Below are 23,950 nucleotides of genomic sequence, written 5' to 3'. Positions count from 1 at the left end.
CAGGGGAAACAAAGATGAAAACATTTCATTCTCCTCTGCCATCAATGAGATTTAATTCTGAGTGGAAGAAAACATTCATTAACAAATACAATGTTAGTAAAACAGATGCAAGTTCCATAAAGGCAGTACAGGAAATGTGAATTAGGTGTTTGGAGAAGCCAAGAAGCTCTAGCATTTGCCTTTGGACTGGAGTTTGCAGTAGGGCAAACAGGTTAATGCAGTCCTATTGGTTTGAAAGGAGCACTCCAGGCAGAGGCAAGGTGTGGAGAAAGGAAAGTTGAAGAAGTGTCCTTGGAATCACAAAATTTTTTGTTTGGTGTAAAGTATCCTTGTGTATCACCACGTCTATAGATCCCAATCCCTACATATCTAATTTATGAGGTCTGCCTGAAGTGGATTATCACAGAATTACCAATTTCAATCCTCAGCAAGGATATCTGTAAAATCAGAGGCATTATGCACTAGTTATATATTTTCTAATACTCATTATGCTTTAGAAGGAAAATCTCCAGATGGAAAGAGATGGCTATAACATTGACGCTTAAGTTTCCCTTAAGAAATTCCCTTTCAATTTTTCTCACTTGAAACAAATTTTTCATCACCTAAGCCAGACTTGGGAGTATTCTGCAATACTATTGAAAAAAACAAAACAATCTTGTATTTTTCACTCACCTTAGCACAGCTAAAGGGGACTGGAATTTTTCTAAAGGAATGTTATTTCAAAAGGGTGTGAGTGGTATTACTGCCCCTGGTTATAACAGACTACCTTGTAATAAAGTAACCCTCCTCTAGGTACAAGTAGAAAGGTTGGAACGAGCTTTAAAAATCTCTGATTGGAGGGAGTAATCCCCGATTGGAGGGTTAGAGTTATTGTTAGGGCTAGGGTTAGCTACCAAGGCTGTCATTACTTGAGGGACCACTAACTCAGGGAGAAGGAAGTGCATCAAGGTTATCCCAATATTTTGTGCTAATACATTTCCTCTCAATGCATATGACAATCCATAGGTGGGGTGGGCTTGAGAGCTGAGAAACTGAGCAGAGTTTCTGGCAGTTTTACAACGCTGAGGAGATGAAAATTAGAGTTCAGGGCTATGAGGGCTGCCAGAACTTAAGCAAAGTCCTGAAGAGAAGTGACATTTCCTAATTTATGAGCATCAACTAAGAAGTTGAAAAGCCAAGAAGAAACCTTCAGCTAAGAGGATGGGAAGCCAAGTAGACTTTCAGCAGTCTTGTGGCCCTGGGGAAACAAAATTAAAATTCAGGGCCCACCAAGAAAGCAGGACCTAGGAAACATGCTAGTTTTTCAGTTGAGACCCTTAAGTCTACACTCTGTCAGTAGAGGTAAAAAAATTTAGCTTTCACAAAAATAGAAATTCAGCTTCAGTTCAGCTCCATCTGAACTTGGATTAGTGTAAACCACCCCTAGTCTCACTGCTTACCAGAAGCAAATGTAAATCATTTGTTCAGGAGATGACATCATTCAGAGTTTCAAACTATCATGCACAATGTCTGGTATTCCACAACAAGAACGACAAATTGCCAAGAAGGAAAATACCAAGAGAAAACACCAAGTTGCAGAAAACCAAGAGAAAACAATAAGCAAAATAGAAAGACTGACAGGTGATTCAGATAATGAGAATTCAGGACATGGACTTTAAAATAACTCTGATTATAATACTGTGCCAGTTAACCAAAAAGAAAAAAAAAGGTAGAGTGGCTATATTAATATCAGACAAAGTGGACTTTAGGATAAATGTACTAGGGAGACTTCACGACGAGAGGATCAATTCACCAGGAAGAAATAAGAGTTCCAATTTGTATGTGTCAGATAGCGAAGCCTCAAACTAGGTAAAGCCAATTTAACAAAATTAAAAGGAGAAACTGACACTTCTATAATCATAGTGAGAGATTCAAACACATTTCTTTTAATAACTGAGAGAGCAAGCATGAAGAAAACTTAGTGAAGATATAGAAAGTTTGACTAACACAATTAACACTCTTAACCTAGTTGACTTAAATAGAACACAGCTCAAAGCAACTGTAGAATATACTTTTTTTTAAGTTCATGTAGAACATTTACCAAAATGGAACATATGTTGAGCCCTAAAGAAAAACTCAATTAAGTTGAAAAGTCTGAAAATATATAGAATATATTCTATAGTTAACACTTAAGTATCATACTCTTAAAATTTGTTAAGAGTGTAGATCTAATGTTAAATGTTCTTACCACAAAAACAAAAAAGCAAAGGACAGCAGGAAACTTTTGGAGGTAGTAGATTATATTTATAACCTTGATTGTGATGATGATTTCATGGGTGTGTACATAGATCCAAACTCACTAAATTATTTACATTAAATATGCCCGTTTTTTGTATATCAAGTATACCTCAATAAAGTTGTTTTAAAATAAGAAAATCTCCAATTGTTTAGAAATTTTAAAATTCCCTTTGATAATTCACAAGGAAATACTTAAAGTGGAAATTAGAAAACATTTTTAACTTGATAATACAAATATGATGTATTAAAACTTGTGGATTGCAGCTAAAGCTGTGATGAGAGGGAAATTTTAGTCTTAAATTCATACTATAGAAAAGAGGAAAGGTTACAAAGCAATGATCTGAGCGCCTATTTCAAGAGTTATGAAAAGATTGGCAAATAAAACGTAAATAACACAGAGAAGATAAAGATGACGGACAGGAAACAAATGTACAAATCGAGAAATCAAAGAAGCAAAAGGTCAGGTATTTGAAAGACTAACAAAATTGATAAAATCCTAGCAAGACTGATCAAAAGAAAAAAATTGAGAATAAACTCAAACTATCAAAATAGCATTGCAGATATTACCCCATTGCCTTCAGACATTAAAAATATAATAAGATATGTTAAGAAAAATTTAAAGTAATGAATTTGAATATTCAGACAGAATGGGCAAATCCTTTGAGAAACACAATTTAATAAACCTGATGTAAGAAGAAATAGAAAAGCTAAACAGTCCTATATTTACTAAAGCTGTTAAATCTAAAAAACAAAAAAAAATCTTTTCACAAAGAAATGTCAGAACAAGAAGACTTTGTCAGTAAATTCTTTCTTACATTTGCAGAAGAAATAGGATCACTTTTACACAAAAATAGGAGAAAAACCCTCTCAATTACTTTTTACTACAACAGCAATAATTCCAGCAGATGTTTAAGACAGCTGTATGACTTTGTGAGACAGGAATTTCTCAAAAGTCTCTTCAAGAACAAAGGATCCCCCGGGTTTTCCTTTATATTTTTCTCTCTATAAACTTTTTTTTTTAAACTGCAGTCTTTACCTGCCAGAAGCAGGAGTAAATCTTCTCTGGAAGAAGATAACACCCAGAACTTCAAAGTATCTCTATCATAAGCCAGAGTAACCTTGATACCAAAACTTGATAAAATCTTTACAAGGCAGGAAAATTGCAGACCCATCTTTTTCATCATCAGAGGTGCAAAGATACTAAAGAAATGATTGACAATTTAAATTCTATGACACTTAAAACAATAATACATTAGTACAAATTAGTATATTCCTGGCATACAAGATTGGCTTAATGTTTTAAAATCAATTTTAACAATAACAAAATAAAATTATATTATCATTGCCATGGATGTATAAAAAGATCTGATAAAATTCAACATCATTTATGACAAAAACTCATATCAAACCAAAAGTAAAATGAAATGTCCTTATTTTGATAAAATCTACATTAAATATCATAATTAAAAGTGAAATGCTTTCCCTGCTGAGATCAGAATAAGACAACACTGCATATTATTATCATATCTATTCAACTTTCTACTAAAAGTTTTAGCCAACGTAAATGGGAAAAAAATAGTATAAATATTAAAGAAAAGAAATAAAATGTCATTTTTTACAGGACAGTGTAAGCATTCAGAAAATATAAAATACTTTAAAAATAAAGTATTAGAATAAATAAATGAATTTAGCTAGGTAATTAGTATAAGCTCAATATAAAAAAATCAGCTGTATTCCTATATACTAGAAACTACTGTTTAAAAAAAGTTTTAAAAAAGATATTATTTACAATAGCATTGAGTCAAATACCTTCACTTAAGTCTAAGGAAAGATGTAAGAAATCTACACTGAAAGTCATAAAACATGGAGAGAAATTAAAGATTTAACCATGTGAATAGAGATATTATAGTTAAGATTTGCAAGAGTCACTATAACTAAATTGTCAGTTTTCTCCAAATTGGCTTATAAATTTAAAGTAATCCAGTCAAAATTCCAGTAGGTTTTTTTAGGGGGTGGAAATCAACAAGCTGATTCTAAAATGTATATGAAAGTGCAAAGATGTAGGAATAGTAAGAGAAAATAAATCATAAAGAACAAAATTGGAATACATATGGTGCTACATAACAAGACCTAATTATGGTAGCTTCATAATGAGACAGTGTGAAATTGACATAAAGGTTGACCCTTAAACCAAGAGCACAGAATAGAATCCAGAAAAAACTCTGCATTCTCTTGACAACATGTGGCCTCTTGATTTGCGACATTTGGTGACCCTGAGACTGTGAAGAAAGAATGTTATTCCTATAATAGTGCTAGGCTGACTGGGTATCATCTTGATCCCCATTTAATACCATAAATCAGTGATTCTCAGTGGGAGTGATTTTGGCCCCCCTACCCCCAAGGACATCCAGAAATGTCTGGAGACATTATTGTCACGAGTAAGTGGGTGAGTGTTACTGGAATCTAGTGGGTACAGATCAGGGATGTTGCTAAATATCCTACGATGCATAGTATAGTCTGAAACAGCAAAGAATCATCTTCTTCAAAATGTCAGTAGTGCCAAGACTGAGAAAATCTGTCTTAAACAAAAATCAATCTCAGGAGGATTATAAGCTTAAATATGAAAACATATTAAAGTTTCTTGAGGGTAACAAGTAAGAAGATATGACCTTGGGGTTAGTAAAGATTTCTTAAACATGACACAAAAAACCAGTAAGCAAAAAGGAAAATATTGATAAATGAGATTACAATTTATCAAAACATACCACCAACATAGTAAAATGTTAAGCCAAAGAGGAGAAGATATTTGCAATATGTATAACCAGCAAAGTACTTCCGTCGAGAATATATAAGCATTGTTCATGAATCAAGAAGAAAAAAAGAGACAACCCAGTGGAAAAAATGGGCAAAAGAATTAAATCCGTACTTCATAGTAGACAGTACCCATCTGATAATACATGTATGAGAAAGTGTCCAACATCATTAGTCATTAAGGAAATTAAAATGAAAACTACTGTGAAATAACCATGCATACTCACCAGAAAGGCAAAAATTAAAAAGAGTGAGAAATGAAATGTTGATTAAACTGTGGAGCTACTGGAATTTTCATACACTGTTGATGGGAAGGTAAATTGGGACAACCTCTTTGGAAAGCCATTGTGAGTATCTACTAAAACTGAATATGTTCATACCCATGTGACTTAGTTCCATTCCAACAGAAATGCATACATATATTCACTAAAAGATGTGTGTATACACACATATACTTATATATACACATACAGGTATAGTATATATGTATCTATATATGTATGAATGCTTATAGCAGCATTATTAATACTGATTCATAACAGTTCAAAATTAGTAACAACCCACTAGTCTAGCAAAAACAAAATAAATAAATAAACTCTTGTATATTCACACAATAGAATTCCTCACAGCAATGAAGATAAACCATTGTTATATGCAATTACATGAATAAAGCTCATAAACAATGCTGAATGAAAGAAGTCAGACACAGAGGGTACACGTATCATATATCATTTCATGTACATAAAGTTGCAAATCAGGCAAAACTAATATATGTCTTCTAGGTCAGGATGGAGGTACCTTTGGAGGGGAAGGTAGGGACAGGTACCAAGAAAAGGTCCATGGAGGGCTTCTGGAGTGTGGTGATATTTATTTCTCTATCTGGATGGTGTGTTCCCTGTACATAAATTCACTGAGCTACACAATTATGATTTGTACACTCTTCTTATATCTGTATTGATAAAAATGTGTTTTTGAAAAAATGTATAAGAGTGGGTGGGGTGAGGGAAAATTGATGTAGAAATAAAATATACATTTAAAAATGCATATTAACATATGAGCTTTCAAGATAAAGATCTTGGCTCCTAAGTTTCCAGTACAAAACACTAGAGAATTATAGTGGTTTCCTCAAATTTTCTTATTATAAAATAAGTTGGCCCCAACTATTAGGTGTTCCTTTCTTACCAAGTTTCCCTAGTTATTTTTTTTTTAGTGTGTATTTGTTTTTTGTTTTTTGTTTTTTTAAACATCTTTATTGGAGTATAATTGCTTTACAATGGTGTGTTAGTTTCTGCTTTATAACAAAGTGAATGAGCTATACATATACATATATCCCCATATCTCCTCCCTCTTGCATCTCCCTCCCACCCTCCCTATCCCACCCCTCTAGGTGGTCACAAAGCACGGAGATGATTTCCCTGTGCTATGCGACTGCTTCCCACTAGCTATCTATTTTACATTTGGTAGTGTATATATGTCCATGCCACTCTCTCACTTCGTCCCAGCTTACCCTTCTCCCTCCCTATGTCCTCAAGTCCATTCTCTATGTCTGTGTCTTTACTCCTGTCCTGCCCCTAGGTTTTTCAGAAATTTTTTTTTTTTTTTTTAGATTCCATATATATGTATTAGCATACAGTATTTGTTTTTCTCTTTCTGACTTACTTCACTCTGTATGACAGACTCTAGGTCCGTCCACGTTTTTAAAATATTAGTATGGGTCTGAATTAGACAACCTTTCTTTCTCTTTTCCCTCCCTCAAATTATTCTACCCTGCCCTCAGGGCTGAGTCAGAGCTGTTGAACCAGAGTGTTGAGAGATCTGTCTTGTCTTGCCCAGTATTTTCCTCCTGAGAGGGCCATTGGCAGAGTGGGGGACTCTGCCCTCGGTGATGACACACCTGAGTGGCAGGGGAATGTCACATTCCCTTTTTTCAGGATAAAACTTGGCATTTATTAGTTATTTCAGGGTGCCTAACAACAGATGATTTCCAGTATATACTGTTTCTGCTGAACAGTTGTATTAATTTTTTTCATCAGTGCCCATCTATGTGACCTCCACAAAATAAATTTGCTGTTAAATCTGTAACCTTTTCATTGAGAATCGTTATTGTATTTGGTTCTTTTCTTTTATGCAATAGTCGCATTATTTCAAGATATGTTAAGCACAGTGCTTCTAATTCACTAAAGAAACTCATTATTTGAGAGAATATAATCTTTTGAAATTAACAAGGCTACTAATAATACAGTCAAGTTAAATCCTATGTATTTTCCTAAACTGTTGGATGGCAAATTTTAGGGTCATTAGGGTCTGTTTTAGTTATCTATAGGCTCAAATTGAGTTTTTAAAACTATACTACGGATTTTAAAATTATATAATATATAACTATATATAACTATATATAACTATATATATATATATATAAAACTTTAAAATTCTGCTTCTAAATGGGACCTTTTTGAGACACCACAGTTTATTTTTTTTTAAAAAAAGGATTCTTTTTTTAAAAAAAGGAGAAAAATGGAAAAGAGATCATGGGAGGAGCCTTTGTACCTTAAAATTGCCTTTTGAGGAACTCCTGTCTCGAAATGACATACTGTTGTTTTAAACAAGTCCTGCTGGAATTATTGCTGCTGGTGCAGATGGCAGAGAAGGACTGTCCCTGAGGATGAAATAGTGCTCACGTTCTGCACTGCAGATGGAGTTGTGAACGCTGTAGGGAAACAGGACAGAGTGAGGGACAGAGGTATAGCAGAAATGAATATTCAACTTTTTTATAAGGTTGCACATTGTATTTGCACTATATTTCTTGCACATTGTAATTCAATTGCAGAAGGACTCCAGAAAGATAGTATTTCATTGTATGTTCTTATTACTCTTCATACACAGAAGAACTTGGAAATAAGGGAAACCAGATCATGCTCCGAGAATCAAGTTACAAAATCGGTGCACGTGGAATGAAGTGCAGGCGGTCACCTGAAAGAGACTCATTGTCATATCCGAGGGAACTTCCCAAGATGCAGCTTTACCTGTTCTCTGAGTGCATATCCCAGATCCCTCTACCCTGGCCTCCTCATTGGCTACCATGCACTTACCTCTTCCATGACTGTCTCTCATCGGACAGTGCATCTGCTAATGACTGCTAACTTCATGGGAGGTTACACCTGCCATCCTCAGCCCATCCTTATGGGAGGATCATGGTTTTATTCTGTACCATATCGGGCACAGGCCCTGCCCCAATTTCCTATAGTATAACATTTACAAATACCGTGTTGTAAACTGAATGAGGTGTTGCTTAACTTTTAGGAATAAAGGAATGGGGGTAAAATATGGGGAAGAATTCACAACTTGATCCTAAGCCCAGACTCACTCCAGGTGAAGTTTAGTTTCTCTCCCAGGCTACTGCCGGGGGGGGTCAGGGGTCACTCATGTCCATCCACACCCTGACTGGCCCAGTAACTGTATAGTCTAGGCTCTAATCTACCCTGACACCCACCCCCTGACACCTCTAATACAGTCATTTCCTCTGTATTTTTTTCTCTGCATTTTTAAGAAACTCTGGTTGTGAAAGACTGGGCTTAAACAGCCCCCTTGCAGACACCTCTCTTTCTAGATCCTTCCTCGAAGATTGCAGTATAGCATTTTCCGTACATTTCAGTGTTCTTTTCTCAAACACGTCCATACTGCTCATGACAGTTTCCAGTCATGATTATTTTATGTTTGTTGCTTTTAATGGGCTTTCATCACTGTAATATTTTTAAATTTTTCTTCAATTTCTTTCTTATTTTTCTTCCAGCTCAGTATTAGTTGATCTTTGCTTTAGTTTATAATCTCTTATTTGAACATTTGTAGCTTTGTTTTTTTGACTCCTCTTTTGTTTTTTAAAAGACATAATGCTATCTCTAATTTTATTTAGACTGTGGTATTTTAGCTCTTCCATTTCCTTGATTGATATGTTTTTTGAGGTTATTCTTTGTGTGCCCTTTGCTTATATTCTGTTTCTTCTTTTTTGTAGTTTCTATGCCTATGTTCCATACTGTCTCCTGTCTGACTCTTAGCTCATATTTGAATGGATTCTAATATTTGCTATAAAATATTCTAAGCAGGGCAGAGATTGAGGATGGAATAAAGGCAGGGGGACAGGGGAGCATGAGGTAGGATAACTCACAACTTCTGTCCAGATTTTCTTTTACAAATAACCGTTCGTCAAATAAGTTATATCCTTTTCCTGATGGCTTGTCCCTCACTTGATTTTTTTTACCTTTCATGACATTGCTTCTTCACATTTCACCTCACACTGTCCCCTGGATAGTTGTCCAGGATGTTGACAATCAAAACGATGGGTAGGATAATTCCTCCTTCATTACAGCTTTCCTAGGGCTCCCTGACACAGCTATGGGATGTGCCCTGGTCCCCCTAGACCACATCTCCTTATCCAAACACCCACTTGATTAGTATTTGGGGATGTGATTATTCTTGATCAATTGATTAATTTAATAAAACTCAGTTGACACAGTATTTGGCAGGGACATTTCGTATTTTGGGCTTTGGCACTGGGACTATTTCCTTGTTTCAATGAAGATTAATTTCTTCCTTTTTATTATTTAGTAATAAATAGGTGCTTTTGATAGGTGCCTTTACTCTGGCATCTGGTCCCAGATTATACGTTTTAAAATGAGGCTTCATTGATGTTTTAGAGGAAAAACAAACAGAAGATCAACATGGAGACTAAGATACATCTCCTCTACCTGGATTATCCGCATGTCTTGTAGCCGGCTGCCCTGTGCCTCGCTCCCAGCCCATCTTCCAGACAGCACGTGCCATCCACTGAAAGAATTCACTCTGTCCTTCCACATCACCGCCGGTCTCCACCCCCAAGCACTGCCCTAAACCTCTCCAGGTTCATATTTAGGATGAACAGCAAAAGAAGACATCCATTCCTTTCAGAGAGCAGCCTTGTCTAGACATGTAGGTTTGTGGTTTAGCCTGAAAGTTCAACAAGGCAAACATAACATAATGTAATGTTGAGACATCTCCAAATTTCTTGGTTATTCATTTGCTTCCAAATTTCCATATTGCATAAAGAAAAAAAGAAGAAGGAATGATTTTCCAGGAATGGAAGGACAAAGAAAGGACAATCATAAGGGCTGGTTTTATTAGGGCTCTCCAGGCCCTGCCCATGGGAGGTGCCCTCTTCAATGAAGTAGCTGCTTTGTCTCTCCCTTGAATAGCCATCTGCAACCCCTATCAGAACTAATGCTATTAAACTTCAGAATCATATACCCACTTTTTCTGATTCCATGCCAATCTTTTCATAATTTGATTTCCTATGTGCTTTGTCTATAGGGAAAATATGTGCTTGTTTAGCACTATCGATATTAAAGTTTTCTTTGGCAGTTAACCTTCTCCTTATAAATTGAAAATAAAAATTCAGATTTTACAAGTAAGTCTGTTAGTAGCTTTGATGCATGCTTTAGCATCCGGAAGTTAGGTGGTCTCTAGAATAAAGATAAGGTAAAATTTCAGAGGATGCAAGGCTGATGACAGCCCCTGGACTGTAGTCAACGCACCAAGGTTATGCACCTGAAGGGGGTCAGTCCTGGAGGCGAGACACGCTTCCCTGGAGAGGCTGCTTCTGCACGACAGGGGATTTGCATTTGAACCCCCAAAGTGTACACATTGCCTACGTAGAGGAAACACTGATCTGACACATCCAAACACTGGTAAAATTAGACCCATTTAATGAATCTATTGTTACAACTCAGCCTTACAAACAACTCCAAGAAGCTTCCAAGCCCAAAATAGTTTTAACCAATAAACCATTTCTAAGAGGTCAAAGCTTTGAAAAATTACAACACAGTTCACCAAGTAGAAATAAGTTCTCATCCTGGGAAGGTTAAGTAAGTGTTTATGCATAAGATTAGTTTCACTTATTCAGATGAGTGTCAAATATAAGATAGCCTAGGATATTTTAAATTTTGGCAAAACTTGAAATAATTTCCTAGCTTTTATAAAAATAATTTTTTTACCCTTACTGAACTAAGAAGGAAACCCATATAATGAGCATTTTCTATGTGCAAGTGAGTATGATCAGTGATTAATATACCTTACCTCATTTAATTCGTACAACTGCCTGATTAGTTAAGATATTGTACCATTTTACAGATGAGGAGATTGAGGCATTAAAAATTTGTGGCTTAGGAAAGTCATACAAGTAATATGTTATAGAGCCAGAATTATAATAACCTAGGTCTGTGCCCCCATTGGAGAAGAAATAAATGATAATTATTACTATGCCAATGTTTTCTAGCCAGAGACCACCAGGAACACACCTGTAGTTGAAGTTTGGGTTTATTACTCCTTGCATGAAGGGAGAACACATGCCATGGGGAACTGTAGGGGGGTCTTAGTAAGGGGATTAGAAAGAGCCTATTAGAGGACTTGGGCTTTGGTTGGGTGATTTGGGAAGGGGTCCAAGGATGCTGGAGTTCACTCTGGACAGGATAGAAAGCAGGAGTCATTCTATAATTGGGTATCTCAATTAATCTTATCTACAGGAAGGGCACCCTGAGTCAGGATAAAGCCGTAATGGTTGGTAAAGAAGGAACAGTCATTCACATTAGCCTATACAGGGGGATGTTTGGTATTTCATGGGTGGCACGATGACCTTGCTTTCATCTGTATTCAGCCAAAATTAGGAAGTGGCCTTGTTTTATCTAAGTGACCTTGTCTGATTATGGTTCTGTGAGACAATCTATGTTTAACAGAAGAATATATAAACACATGGCCTGGCTGTGAGCACCAAGCCAGCTTCAAACAATGCTGAGTCCTCGCTGTAAGTGTCAGACCAGTTCCTGGATGTCAGGGCAGCTTCTTGATTTCTCTTCTAAGACCGTGACATGATAGCAGAGTGGTAACTGTAGCTGAGCTGTGAAATTATGAAACCAAGGATTCTCTGGCTGTCGGCTAAAAGTGTCTTGAGGCTTTGGGTGCTTCTAAATGGGAAGTTGAGGCACAGGCAATGCAGTTGTGATAGGGCTCACAGGACGTGGTTTCTGAGAAAGACATGAGGAGAGAGAGAAGAGAAGGAGAAATACAGAGAGAGAGGAGAGAGATCACATTCAAGACGGAAGCTGCAATCTGTCAAAAGCCCATGTCATCCCATTTGCCATATTCTATTCATTAGAAATGTGTCACTAAGTTCAGCCCACACATCGAAGGGAAAGGAATTAACCTTCAACTCCTGAAAGGAGGAGTATCAAAGAACTTGTGAACATATTTTTTTTTAATCCCCCAAAGTACATTTATTGTTTTAGTCATTATTATCCCATGAAATTTTCTACTATGTTCTATTAAGACATATATCATGTTCTTTATATTATCATTAAGACAAATTGCATATTACACATTTTAACTTAATGAAGTTTACTTAAGTGCACTTAATGAGAGAGACAGAGAGAGAGAGAAATAATACCTATTTAAATAGTGCAGGGGAAAGAAAATACAATGCATGTTGCTTAATTGGATTCAAGTTCAAATTAACTAACTATAGAAGGTATTTTGAGTATACTAAAGGAAATTTGAATATGGACTGGATGTTAGATGATATTAAGAAGTTATAAATTCTGTTGGTGTGATAATAAAATTGGGCCATTAAAGAAAATTCCCTCTTTTGAAAGAGATACTGAAGTTTTTTGGGTAAAATAACAGTATCTATAATTTATTTTGCATTTTCAATCCCCCTCTCAAAAAAAGTAAAGCAAATATGCCAAGGTTAATGTCTTTCACAGCTTAGTAAATGTTGCATTGATGTTCAGAATACTATTCTTTCTACTCTTCTGTGTTTCAATTTTTAAAAATAATAACAAGTAAAAATAAAACCAAAAATCCCCCCAAAACACCAGTGCAAATGAGCCTGTCTGCACTCAGACCACAGGCAGGGAGTGAGGAAAAGGAGAGTATGGGCTTTGCTTTGGGTTGTCTTCTTGCCTTGTTGAGAGAAACTCTATTACAAAAGGATATTTTACATGGAAATGCTATTATAATATCCTACTATATGTTTGCATATACAAAATTATTTGTATTATACTTTATGGGCTACTTTAGGGATTTTGGAAAACTACTTTGACCTCATCTGACTTTTGCCTGTTATGATGCTATTAGAACCGAGCCTGAAGTGACCGACCTCATAGGGGTGTGGCCACCCAAAGCTCGTGTGGTTTTTGTCTGTACATTCCAGGCAATGGCCACCCAGGACGCCCTCTGGTTCTCAGCTCATGTGATCCAGTCTGGTGCAGTGGGTTAGAATGTATGGAAAAGGACAACAGCCAAGTTGGGACAGTGTCAAAGTAATAGCTTGAGCGTCACAATGTTTGTAGCTTAAATCTCCCACGTTGGAGATTTATCATTGAGTCCTTCCAGCTATGGGAGTAGATTTGCCAGGTATCAGCGTTTGACACTGACAGTGTGGGTTGCGGAGGCTGAGTATATTGGAAGAGTCGAGGCTGCTGGACAAAAGTGTGACGGGGTTGGGGGGAGCCGCAGGGAGGAGACGGCCTGGAAAGGAGTGGAGAAGGAAAGGCGATTGCAATTGAGGATGGAGCTAGAGACCATTGGGAATCTAGGGTCAGAAAAATCTGTTGTCTAGATGAAGAATTAAATAGAGCAAAGACAATGGTTGCCCCAACTCCAGGTTTCACTCATAAAACGACCTGAGGTAGGTCTGCAGTTACTGAGTGAAGGAAACCTTGTGTCTAATTGATCCTTTTGAACATTTACTTGTAATGATGAAATTAAAACATGATCTGTGCAGCACTCCTGCTGAAATGCTTCGAGTGTGCAGTGAACGGGGGGGTGGGGTGGGGAAGGGGGGCATCGGATCCCACGCCCCCTCCCGCCAAGGCGACATTCAAATCTGTCATAACCACTGTCTGAATTCCATCGTGAAGGGAACCCGTTCCATCTGTTTGTCACGACGGCCCATTTGCAGCCAAGTGGATGTAAGCCCTTTAAAAATGATTTCCTCTCAAAAGCCCTTTCTTTGTGTGTGTTTGTGTGCGATTTCCCAACAAGTCTCAGATGGAAGTTCACCTCACCGGCGTTGCCACTTAGCAACTAACCCTCTGTTTAGATTATGCTTCAAAATGCTGCACATGACAAAGCTGATTCTCATTCATTTTCCAAGCGCCATAATATTCACCAGAATCTTGCAGTGGCCTTGCCCCCTCTGCAGTGCTCGCCTTGGATTTTTATCAGGGTCTGTCGGAGACCCAGGGTTCAAACTACTGGAGGTCCAGATGACATCTGGCTACCCAGCTTCCCGGAATACTGGCTGCAGTGCTTATCAGTGCATTATTCATCAAAACTGATGATGCAAGGTACAGCATGCTGTCTGCAGTTCAGTGTATGAGTAGAAAGGAGTTGGCAGAAACGCCTGGTGTTCTGTGAGCAGCATGTAATCGATAGTCTGGGTGCTTATTCACTTCGTGTTGATGACTATTCCCTCTGGTACATTGCTGTATATTTTTGGGTTCACTGTACTACCAGCTGTGCAATTTTTCTTCCTCCTCTGTTCCTCCTATCAGCCCTGATACAGCACAATCTATTTGTATGGTAGATGTCAAATCAAATAATCTAATGACCAAAAACAGGGCAGCAGGCATGGGCAAAAAAAAGGCCAATCTGCTAATATCCACGTGTACTCGGTAATAAAATCAAATGAGCTGCACTTAAATTCAGACTTTCTGCTACTTGACTCAGATGAAACAATACCAGTCCTCCTCCGTGCTCCATCTCAAATGACAAACAAATCATTGGCATCCCCCTCCCATTTCATCCTCTAAGTGTGTGTATGTGTGTGCTACAGTTTGTAAATCCTATTCCCTCTGAGTAGAGGAACTTAGTTCCCTCTGTTAATGACAAATGCTCAACACTGTCAAGGGACCGCAGAATCTGACAGGTAACACTTCAGCCCCCTCCTTCTCTGATGATGTTATTAGGAATTGTACAGAATGTGCTCTGATCAATACTGAAATCCATCCACTTACATCTGAGATGAAGAAATTAATTTTCACTTGCAAGTTAAGGAGCAGTTATCCATCTTGTACCGTTTTAAAAATGTGATTATTTATTATTATTAAGAGAAAAGGTATCTGTCTTTTTTAAGATGTAGAAAACAATACATACCCAAATGGAAAAAGCTAGTTTTAAATCAGTCCCAAATTTTAGTCAACTTCTCAGCAATCACCACAGAAGGTCTTTAACATTTAATATTCTCTGTGAGTTCATGTTCTTAAGAGCTCCTGTCTCAGGCAGCAGTGAAGCCTGTGGTCTGGTAGGTGATTTGAAGACTGGACGGCCGTGGCCAGCATGCACCGTGGTGTTGGTCCATGTCCAAGGTTTGCTAGCTGTGTCCATCATTTTTGTCAGGACGGGTGATCACTGTGGGCCAAAACCACGGTCACTAAGACGTTAACTGGTCTCCTGAATCTTCACACATTTTCATCGTTAAAAAAAAAAAAGAATTCTATATTTTTAGGATGAGTGAGTCTGGTTAGACCGATTCATAGTCGTCAGTGGTATTATGTGAATGCAGTGAAGACCTCAGGTGGGAATTCCAAATTCTGGGACTTGCTTTAGCTGTAGCCCCATAGCCACGCTGCACACATATAACATCCACCTCTTGACAAAATGAATCTCTCTGGTTCCTGGGTCCTGCCCTGAAATGCAGCTTAAAACGGGCAAATGCACGGACAATATAGCATCATGTGGCACAGCTGTGGGTAGGATTGGAATAAAAGAGGCAATCGTTACAGTAGTTACTGAGGTCACAAAATTCAATTTTGGATAGTGTGATAGTTACCTCATGGGGCTATCTCAATTCAGACAGCCTGGGTTCAGATCCTGCCATTTCCTAGGGCTGAAGTCACTGGTGAAGTTAATTAACCTCTCTGTTGTTCAGTTCCATTCCATGTTAAATGTGAATAATAACATTTCCCAGGTCATAGCGTTATTGCGAGGAATAAATTGAGATAGATCACATAAAGGATTAGCAAGCACCTGGCACCTAGAAAGTGATCAATGAAAATTAGCCTGTATTACCAATGACCAGCAAACTAAGACCTGGTAGTATTATTTCCATTCAAGTCTACTCAACTGCAACTGCACTGATGAACATCTAACAAACACATGCAAGGCACTGTCCTGTGTGTTGAGGGGTAAAAATATGATGAAAATATGGCTCTAGCCTCCAGTTGCTTAGGATTGATGGGGTGGAGTTAGACACGTATACACCTGACAGCAATGAGGGTACAACCGAGGCACAGACCACGTCCACAAACCATGAGGATAGGGAGGAAAGTCTCTCATTCTTATTTGAGGTCGGGAGGAGGGTGGTCCAGGTGATCATTGGAGCTGGTCCTGGAAGTATAAGAATTTAAGAAGGGATTGGGAGTGTGAGGGGATATTCTGATGCAATATCATAAACAGGGAAATGGAAAGTTGTAGGGATTGTAGCGAACGGTCTTATTTAACTAGGAGCAAGCATGACAGGAAGAGAAAAGCATGAGTTGGCTCAACCTGTGTTTGGCTCTGCATTTATTCCTTGGCTGTGTGACATGGAACCTCACCATATGTGAAACATATAAACCCTGTTTATATGTACACCGATGATGATAATAATCATATGTACCCCATAGTATTGTTGTAGGGATTTACGGGAATAAGATATGTAAAGCATTGGGTTTGTGAAAGCCAACAGTAAATATTTCCTTTGAGGGCAGAGAGTGGGAGGTTTGTTCACCATTGTTTAGTATAGCTCAGCTGGCAGTTGGAGCTCCCCAGTGTTTCGAGGCTTAGGGAAAGTTGACTCAAGCCCCAAATCCACTTTCTGTTGCGTCTGTGCATCGCTAGGTCACTCCTGGCTTTGAGCCCTCTGAGTTTCCTCTAACTATCTCTCATGCTCTTGCTTCTTTTCCAGAAGCAGCCCTTGTCCTTCTGAGAACAGCTGGATGGATTGGCCCAGGCAGAAGGAAAAGCAGATGCAAAGACCCTGAGGTAAGTGTGAGCTTGACTTACTCAAAGAAGAGCAAGGAAGTCCTAGGGCTAGAACAGAGTGGGGAAAAGAGACAGTGACCAGAGATGCAGTCAGAGCAGTAGTCAGGGCACAGATAATGGAAAGCACCATAGACCATGGCGAGGACTTCAGATTTTATCCAGAATGAAAAGACAAGTCTTTGAAGAGTTTGGTAAAGGGAGTGAGATGATATATCTTATGCTTAAAAGGACCACTCTGGCAGCAAGAAAGGAAAATAGATTGAAGAGGCAAAAGAAGCAGGGAGACAACTCAGGAGACTCTTGAAATAACCCAGGTGAGAGCTGATGGTGGTCTGGGCTAGGGTTGTAATGGTGGACATGGTTAGAAATGCTCTAGGGAGAGGTGAGATGATTCATTCATGGATAGAACACAAAGGTGAAAAAGAAGAGTCAAGGGCAAGTCCACAATTTTTGACCAGAGCAACTAGAGGGCAGAGGTACTGTTTACCAAGTGGGAAAGGACTGAAGGAGGAGCAGGTCTGGGGGAGGGAAAATCAAGAGTTCTGCCTTGGACATGTTAAGTCTGAGATGTCTTTTCCTATTAGTCATCCATCAAATGGAGATGTCGAGCAAATACTGGAATACATGATTTTAGAATTTGGGGCGAGGTTAGGGCTCAAGATTAAATTTGGAAATGCATTATCCTCTGCTGTTAGATGAAAACATTACATTTATAGCTCAAAATTATGGAAATAACATGGATTTAAATTCTGACAAAGAGGAAAAAAATTTCTTCTGAGTCAGTTTGCCTTCAACACCATCAAGTACCCTGCGGGGCCTAGGGGGCAGGGCCCAGGGAACCAGGCCAGCTCTGTGCATTGGCCTGAGGGCCAACAGCAATGAATGTCATGCACACAGACCCAGCCGGGGAACAGGGAAGCAGAAATCAAACTGCTCTAGAATACATCCAGAGCAAACAAGCAAAACTCACCTTCCTTTATTTTCTGTTTTATATCACTGAGCAATTTGATTAAAACAAATCAGCAGGACAAAGCTTTTCTGTGGGGAGACAAAAATCAATGAGAAGAATCAAGGTTGAGTAAATGTCCTATGGATATGCAGGGGAGAGAATACATTTTCCAGAATAAGAAGGGAACGCGTCAGAATTAGTTGTTTCTAAACACAAAGTTACTTTTACTTTCATTTAGTGCTTTCAATGGGTTTGAGGGGGTGGGTCACATCTGTGGAGAAACAGTCCATGACCTGAGAAGGTTTCAAAAGTGTTTATGATATGTTTTTTGACTTGATAAGACGTGGAAATTTTTCACAAAGGAATTTCTTTATGAAAGTAATTGGGTAAGTCATTGGGAAAGAGTACACATCCAAATTAAAGTTGGCAACAGCAATGCAGTGACCTGATTGGCTGTCATCAATTTCAGCCCATGCAATCACACTGGAAAGAATCAATGCCTGTAAGTGAAAGCCATCCTGGTGCACCACTCAGCCATCCCTTCAAGGGAAGACCTGCCACAAGGAGCGCAAGTAGCCAACAGCCTCTGAGTGTAGGTGACCTTGGGATCTGCCTCAGCTTTTAAGCCAATGCCAAGCACTTGCATGGCAGCCCCCAGCAGACCACTGAGCAAAACAGTGGTAAAGGGCTTGCGATCTCTGGAGAGCAGGATCTCTCCCACTGCTCTCTGGGAGCTTATTGTCCTGCAGCCCCTTGTTGGCTGACCAAGGCTTCCTCAGAGCTGCCCCACAGGCTGAGGCGCTCCCTACCTGACTCTCCTTCCTTCCCTTGTATTTCCACAGGCATCAGACCTACATCAGAGTCTGAAAGTTTCCTCTAACTGCTCTTGTTCCTTTTCCCCTTTATCTGTAACAGGCATTATCCCCAATGAATATCTTGCATTTCTAGCTCTGTCTGAGGATCTGCTACTGGAAAGGCTCAACTGACACACCATGTCACCCTTTACTTCATTGTATCGGGAGCTTATGGAGAATATATGGGAAAACAATTTTTAAAAGCCTACTTTTATTATTTTTTATTTACTCATGTATTCCCCATTTATACCAATTTCTGCTTTACATAAAGGTGAGACATACTCTGCAATATTCCTTGCCTTCAATCCCTGATTCCTTGCCTCCAATCCCTGATTCCTTGCCTCCAATCCCTGCTCTGGTTGGATCATATGTACTCTTTCTAAGAGAGAATTTAGCATGTTTTGAAAGAATGCTAACATTTTGGAAGAATTGACACTAACAAATATGTACATTATTCAAAAGGTAAAATCTCCTCTGACAGCTAAAAAATTGTAAACTGGTATCAACTGTTTTCCAATTTTCCTTGCAGTTGGCTGACACAGAATTGTTCTATCAAATATAAATGGTCTCTAATTATAACAGATTTAGGGAAGAATGACTGTGATGGAAAATCTGAAAACAATTGGGACCAAGTTGAGATGGGCTGAATCAAACTGAAAGCTTCCTCAAATGAGCATCCTCGTGTGTTTTTAGCAAAGTGTTCATTTTCATTGCATCCTTCTCATCTATAACTCCTTAGTGCCATGTGTGGTTTCTGTATGAGAAAGTCTGTGAAATCAATTATCTATCTTTCTTTCTTATTTTACTGTCAAACAGAACCCTGACATGGGTTTTGGATCATGAGCCCATGACCACGTGGACCTTGGCCAATCCACCCAAGCTTTTAGGGTCTCCCTTCCACGTATATGTAAGGAGGGGGTTGAACCAGAAATTCACTATGATCACTTTTAGCTCCGAATGTCTATCATTTTATGGAATGAAAAAGGAATAAAATATGCCCAAAGTCATCTTCCTGTGTTACTTCTCCTTCTCTACAAAACACTAAAGCATATTCAGTATTTCAAAGACATTTTTGCTTTATTCAAACCCCTTCCCCCGCTTTGCGGGATGATCTTGACGAATTTCAGAGGAATTGAGAAGACCAATTTCCAGATCATCTGGAGTAATTAATTCCAGTGGCTGGAGTTAATTATGATGAGGCAATTCATAAAGTATACAGTAGAAAAAAAGCAGCAATTGATGAGACTTCATCTGCAGTGGGATTCTTTTTTTCAAAGGCATTCTTCTGGTAACACATTTCAAAGTTAAACATGTGTGGTTCAATGGTGGGAAAACAGTTTATGAGGTTATCATTAGGTATGGGTATGAATTATGTGCAAACGGCCTTATGTATATTTTTGCGGATATGATACAAGCCTAATTGGTGTATTACATGGGGGAATTAATGACTATAGCGGAGACCTCAACTCCATCATGTTTTTTATGTGGAAACTATGGTATATTTACAAAAAAAAAATCCATTAGTAAAAATGGCATGATATTGTGAAATAATATTAACATCAATATGAAAAATTAACGGGAACATATTCAGTATAAAAATGACAATTTGGGAAGCACTCTCAAATCTGTATTATAAAAATAAAGAATTTGCAATAATGCAATAACAATGTATTTCTGTTCTATGATTCTGATAATAAAGCACTTAGGTTCCACTTTCACGGTTTATGCTGTTATAAGAACCCCCTGATATAATTAGATGGCCTTATTTTAGATAATTACTTATATTTTCTTATTGCATAGCAAGAATCTCACTAGTGAGAAAAACCCTCAATATCTTAAATCTAAGAGCTATGTTGGTGAAATAAGCATGAGAGCCTGAAATCAAGTTCATTCACAATAAAGGAGCCAGGATTTTTGTAAGTTGATTAATAATGATAATACCACTCCCTTGCATTTTCAAATTTTTTATTAGTTTAAAAATCGATTTTACTTTCATAGTCTCTCTCATTTTATTCTCCTAATGCCCCTGTGAGGTAGGTGCTATTGTTCCCATTTTGTAGACGGAAACGTTTATGGTTGTATTAAATGGTAGAGCAGAGACTCGAACATTTATCATGCTACTCAACAACTCCATTCTACTCACAACCCTGGAAATTACAAACAAAACCATCTAGCTAAGAAACAGCACGGGTATACAGTGTGTTTTGCAATATTGTGTTTAAAAGCTGATTATTAAAATCTATTCCTGACCCTTTCTCAGAAATGCCAATACTTCACTTTTTACCTGAAGGCTGGGTACCTGAGTTTTAAGGCAGGTTTTATTGTTAACCGGCTTTGAATCCTTAGCCAAACAGCTTGCCCTCTCTGAAAAGAGGGGACTGAAGTCTTCTAGATCTAAAGCACTTGATTCAAATTTTGTTAAACTAAAATAAATGTACTCCTGATTAACTGACCATGTCATTGTCACTTATGTCACCATATTGTAGTGGTTATAGGTTGCAATCAATGGCTCAGAAAGATTGCTTCTATAAGAACAAGCTCAAATAAGCTTGATAAGACATTTCCTTTGAAAATTATTATGTCTGAAAAGTTTTTTCTCTAAAATATCTGATATGAATAAGGCAAAACTTAACCTACTTTGTTAAAAAAAAAGAAAGAAAAGGAAGAAAAATTCACAAATGGAGATTAGCTTAACAGTGTCTTAACAATTTTCTATTCTTTACTGATTTAGGTACCAGACTACAGAAATGTTTTAATTATTGCGAGCAGGAAAACAATCTCACTGGTCTTTTGACATTAATATAAGCATGTTGGCTCACATATGCTGTGCTAAATGTATAGAATGGTCTAAAAATGGGACAAATATACTTGCCACTGAGAATGTGAATGGAGCTAAAAAATGAAAATAATTGTTAAAATGCTGGCCACACCTGATGAAAATATGAATTTGAAATGAATTTCCAACTTTATTATAAATAGAAGAATTTGAATTTTGCTTTGGATCTTTGTGGCATTTCAGATAAAAAGTTGTCAGCCAAAACACTGCTATTGTAATAATGTATTTCAGTTCAAGTTACATATGCTGTTGATCCTTGAACAGTGCAGGGGTTAGGGGCACTGGCCACCGGGGCAATGGAAAATCCACGTATAAGTTATGGTTGACCCTTGCATCCACAGTTCCACATCTGTGGATTCAACCCACCACAAACCCGTGTAGTACTGCAGTACTTACTATTGAAAAAAAATCCACATATAAGTGGACCTGCTCAGTTCAAACCCATGTTGTTCAAGGGTCAACTGTATTTCTTGTCTTATACATTTACGATAAGTTCTCCCCAACTTCATCCCCCCCAAAAAACATGTCCCAATGATAGCTATTGTTTGTTATGGACCCAGCATTATAAGTATTATTTACTTTTATCTTCTAAACAACTGTGTAAGTGAGGTGTTGTTATCTCAATTTTGCATATAAGGAAAACGAGTTCAGTAGTAAATCCAGGTGTACCTGCTTCACAAGGCAAGTTGGTTTGATTAACCACAAAATTTTCTGTCCAGTTTGTAGCCAATTGCTGTAGCATTCTATACACCTGTGTGCTAGGAAATATGAATACTACAGTGGTGGAAATTTCTATGTGGTGGTTTTTCTGGAACATAAGAAAATTCTGGGAGTGATCATGAGTAGTCCTCAGAAATAACCATTTTCTCCCCTAAGAGGACAATTCCTTGATGCTTGGGGAAAGGCATCAGTTTTCTAAACTGATGTGCCTTTGTGTTGGGTTATGTATCTGTATCTCTGTCCATTGGTAGACTTTTTTTGGGCTTCCCCTTGCTTCCCAGCACATGATCAAGTTTTCATGGGAAGAGGCGTGACCTAGGACATTTGCCTATTTTATATGTAGAACTATAAAGATAACGACACCCTCCAGCAAATGAGGAAACCTGTGAGCTGTAAATGCCTGTGTCTCCAATTAATTCACAGAATTCCCTCCAAGGGAGGGACCTATTTTGCATTTGAACTCCAAAACACCTTTCAAGATTGTTAAACTTAACACCAGCCTGAAAATCCCAGTCATGTTGGAGATCAGTTAACTGCTTCCAGTGTTCTACTAGCTCCCCTTTAAGGTGTTTGCATTTTAGAGTAAGTAATTTGGCCATTGCTGCATTTGCACCGAATAAAAACACATTATTGTTTTGTATGATAGTAAGTTGACTTATAATACTCAAATGCACTGAAAGCTTGTTCCTTGGCTTTCTTATCTGAGCTAATAGTCAATATCATCCTTTTCCCTCTTTACCAGTTTCAAATCTCAGCTTGTCTTCCTCTGTACACTTGTTTTATTTGAATTTCTTCTTTCCATGACACAATTGCTTTCCTCATTCCCATGTTGGGATTTAAATGCTCTGATACTCCCCTGTTACATATTTCAAACCGACTTTCTCATATTGCATCAAAATTAATTCCTTGACTACTTGATTATCTAATTATTTGCCATTAACTTTAATAGTTTAAAATAATAGTCTCTTATGACAACAATCGATGTTCATGGTAGAAGATTTATACATTACATAAGGGGTAAGGAGAAAATAAGAAACACTGCAGTATCATCAACCAGAAATAACCTGTGTTATGGTATATAGTTTTTCTTTATTTCCATGGATATCCTTATTTACAAATATTGCAATAATGAATCATACTGTATAAACTATTTTGTAACCTTTGCCCACAATATAACATGAATATATTTCTATTTTCCTAAATGCTAGTTTTCAATCTTATTCAAAATGGTTTTATAATTTCCCATTATATGTGTATACACAGTTTATTCAACCAATTCCCTAATGTTGGGCTGGAGGTTCTATCCATGTTTTTGGTTATTGTAAAGAAGTATATTGATAAACAACCTTGGTAAATAAATCTTTGTTACATCTATAATCATTTTCTTAGGGTGAATTCTTAGAGGAAGAATTACTAGGTCATAGTTTGTACACAATTTTAGGATTGAAAAAATGG

This window comes from Balaenoptera acutorostrata, chromosome 13, assembly GCF_949987535.1.
Source record: "Balaenoptera acutorostrata chromosome 13, mBalAcu1.1, whole genome shotgun sequence".
NCBI classification, from domain to species: Eukaryota; Metazoa; Chordata; class Mammalia; order Artiodactyla; family Balaenopteridae; genus Balaenoptera; species Balaenoptera acutorostrata.
This window is presented reverse-complemented; position numbering follows the sequence as displayed.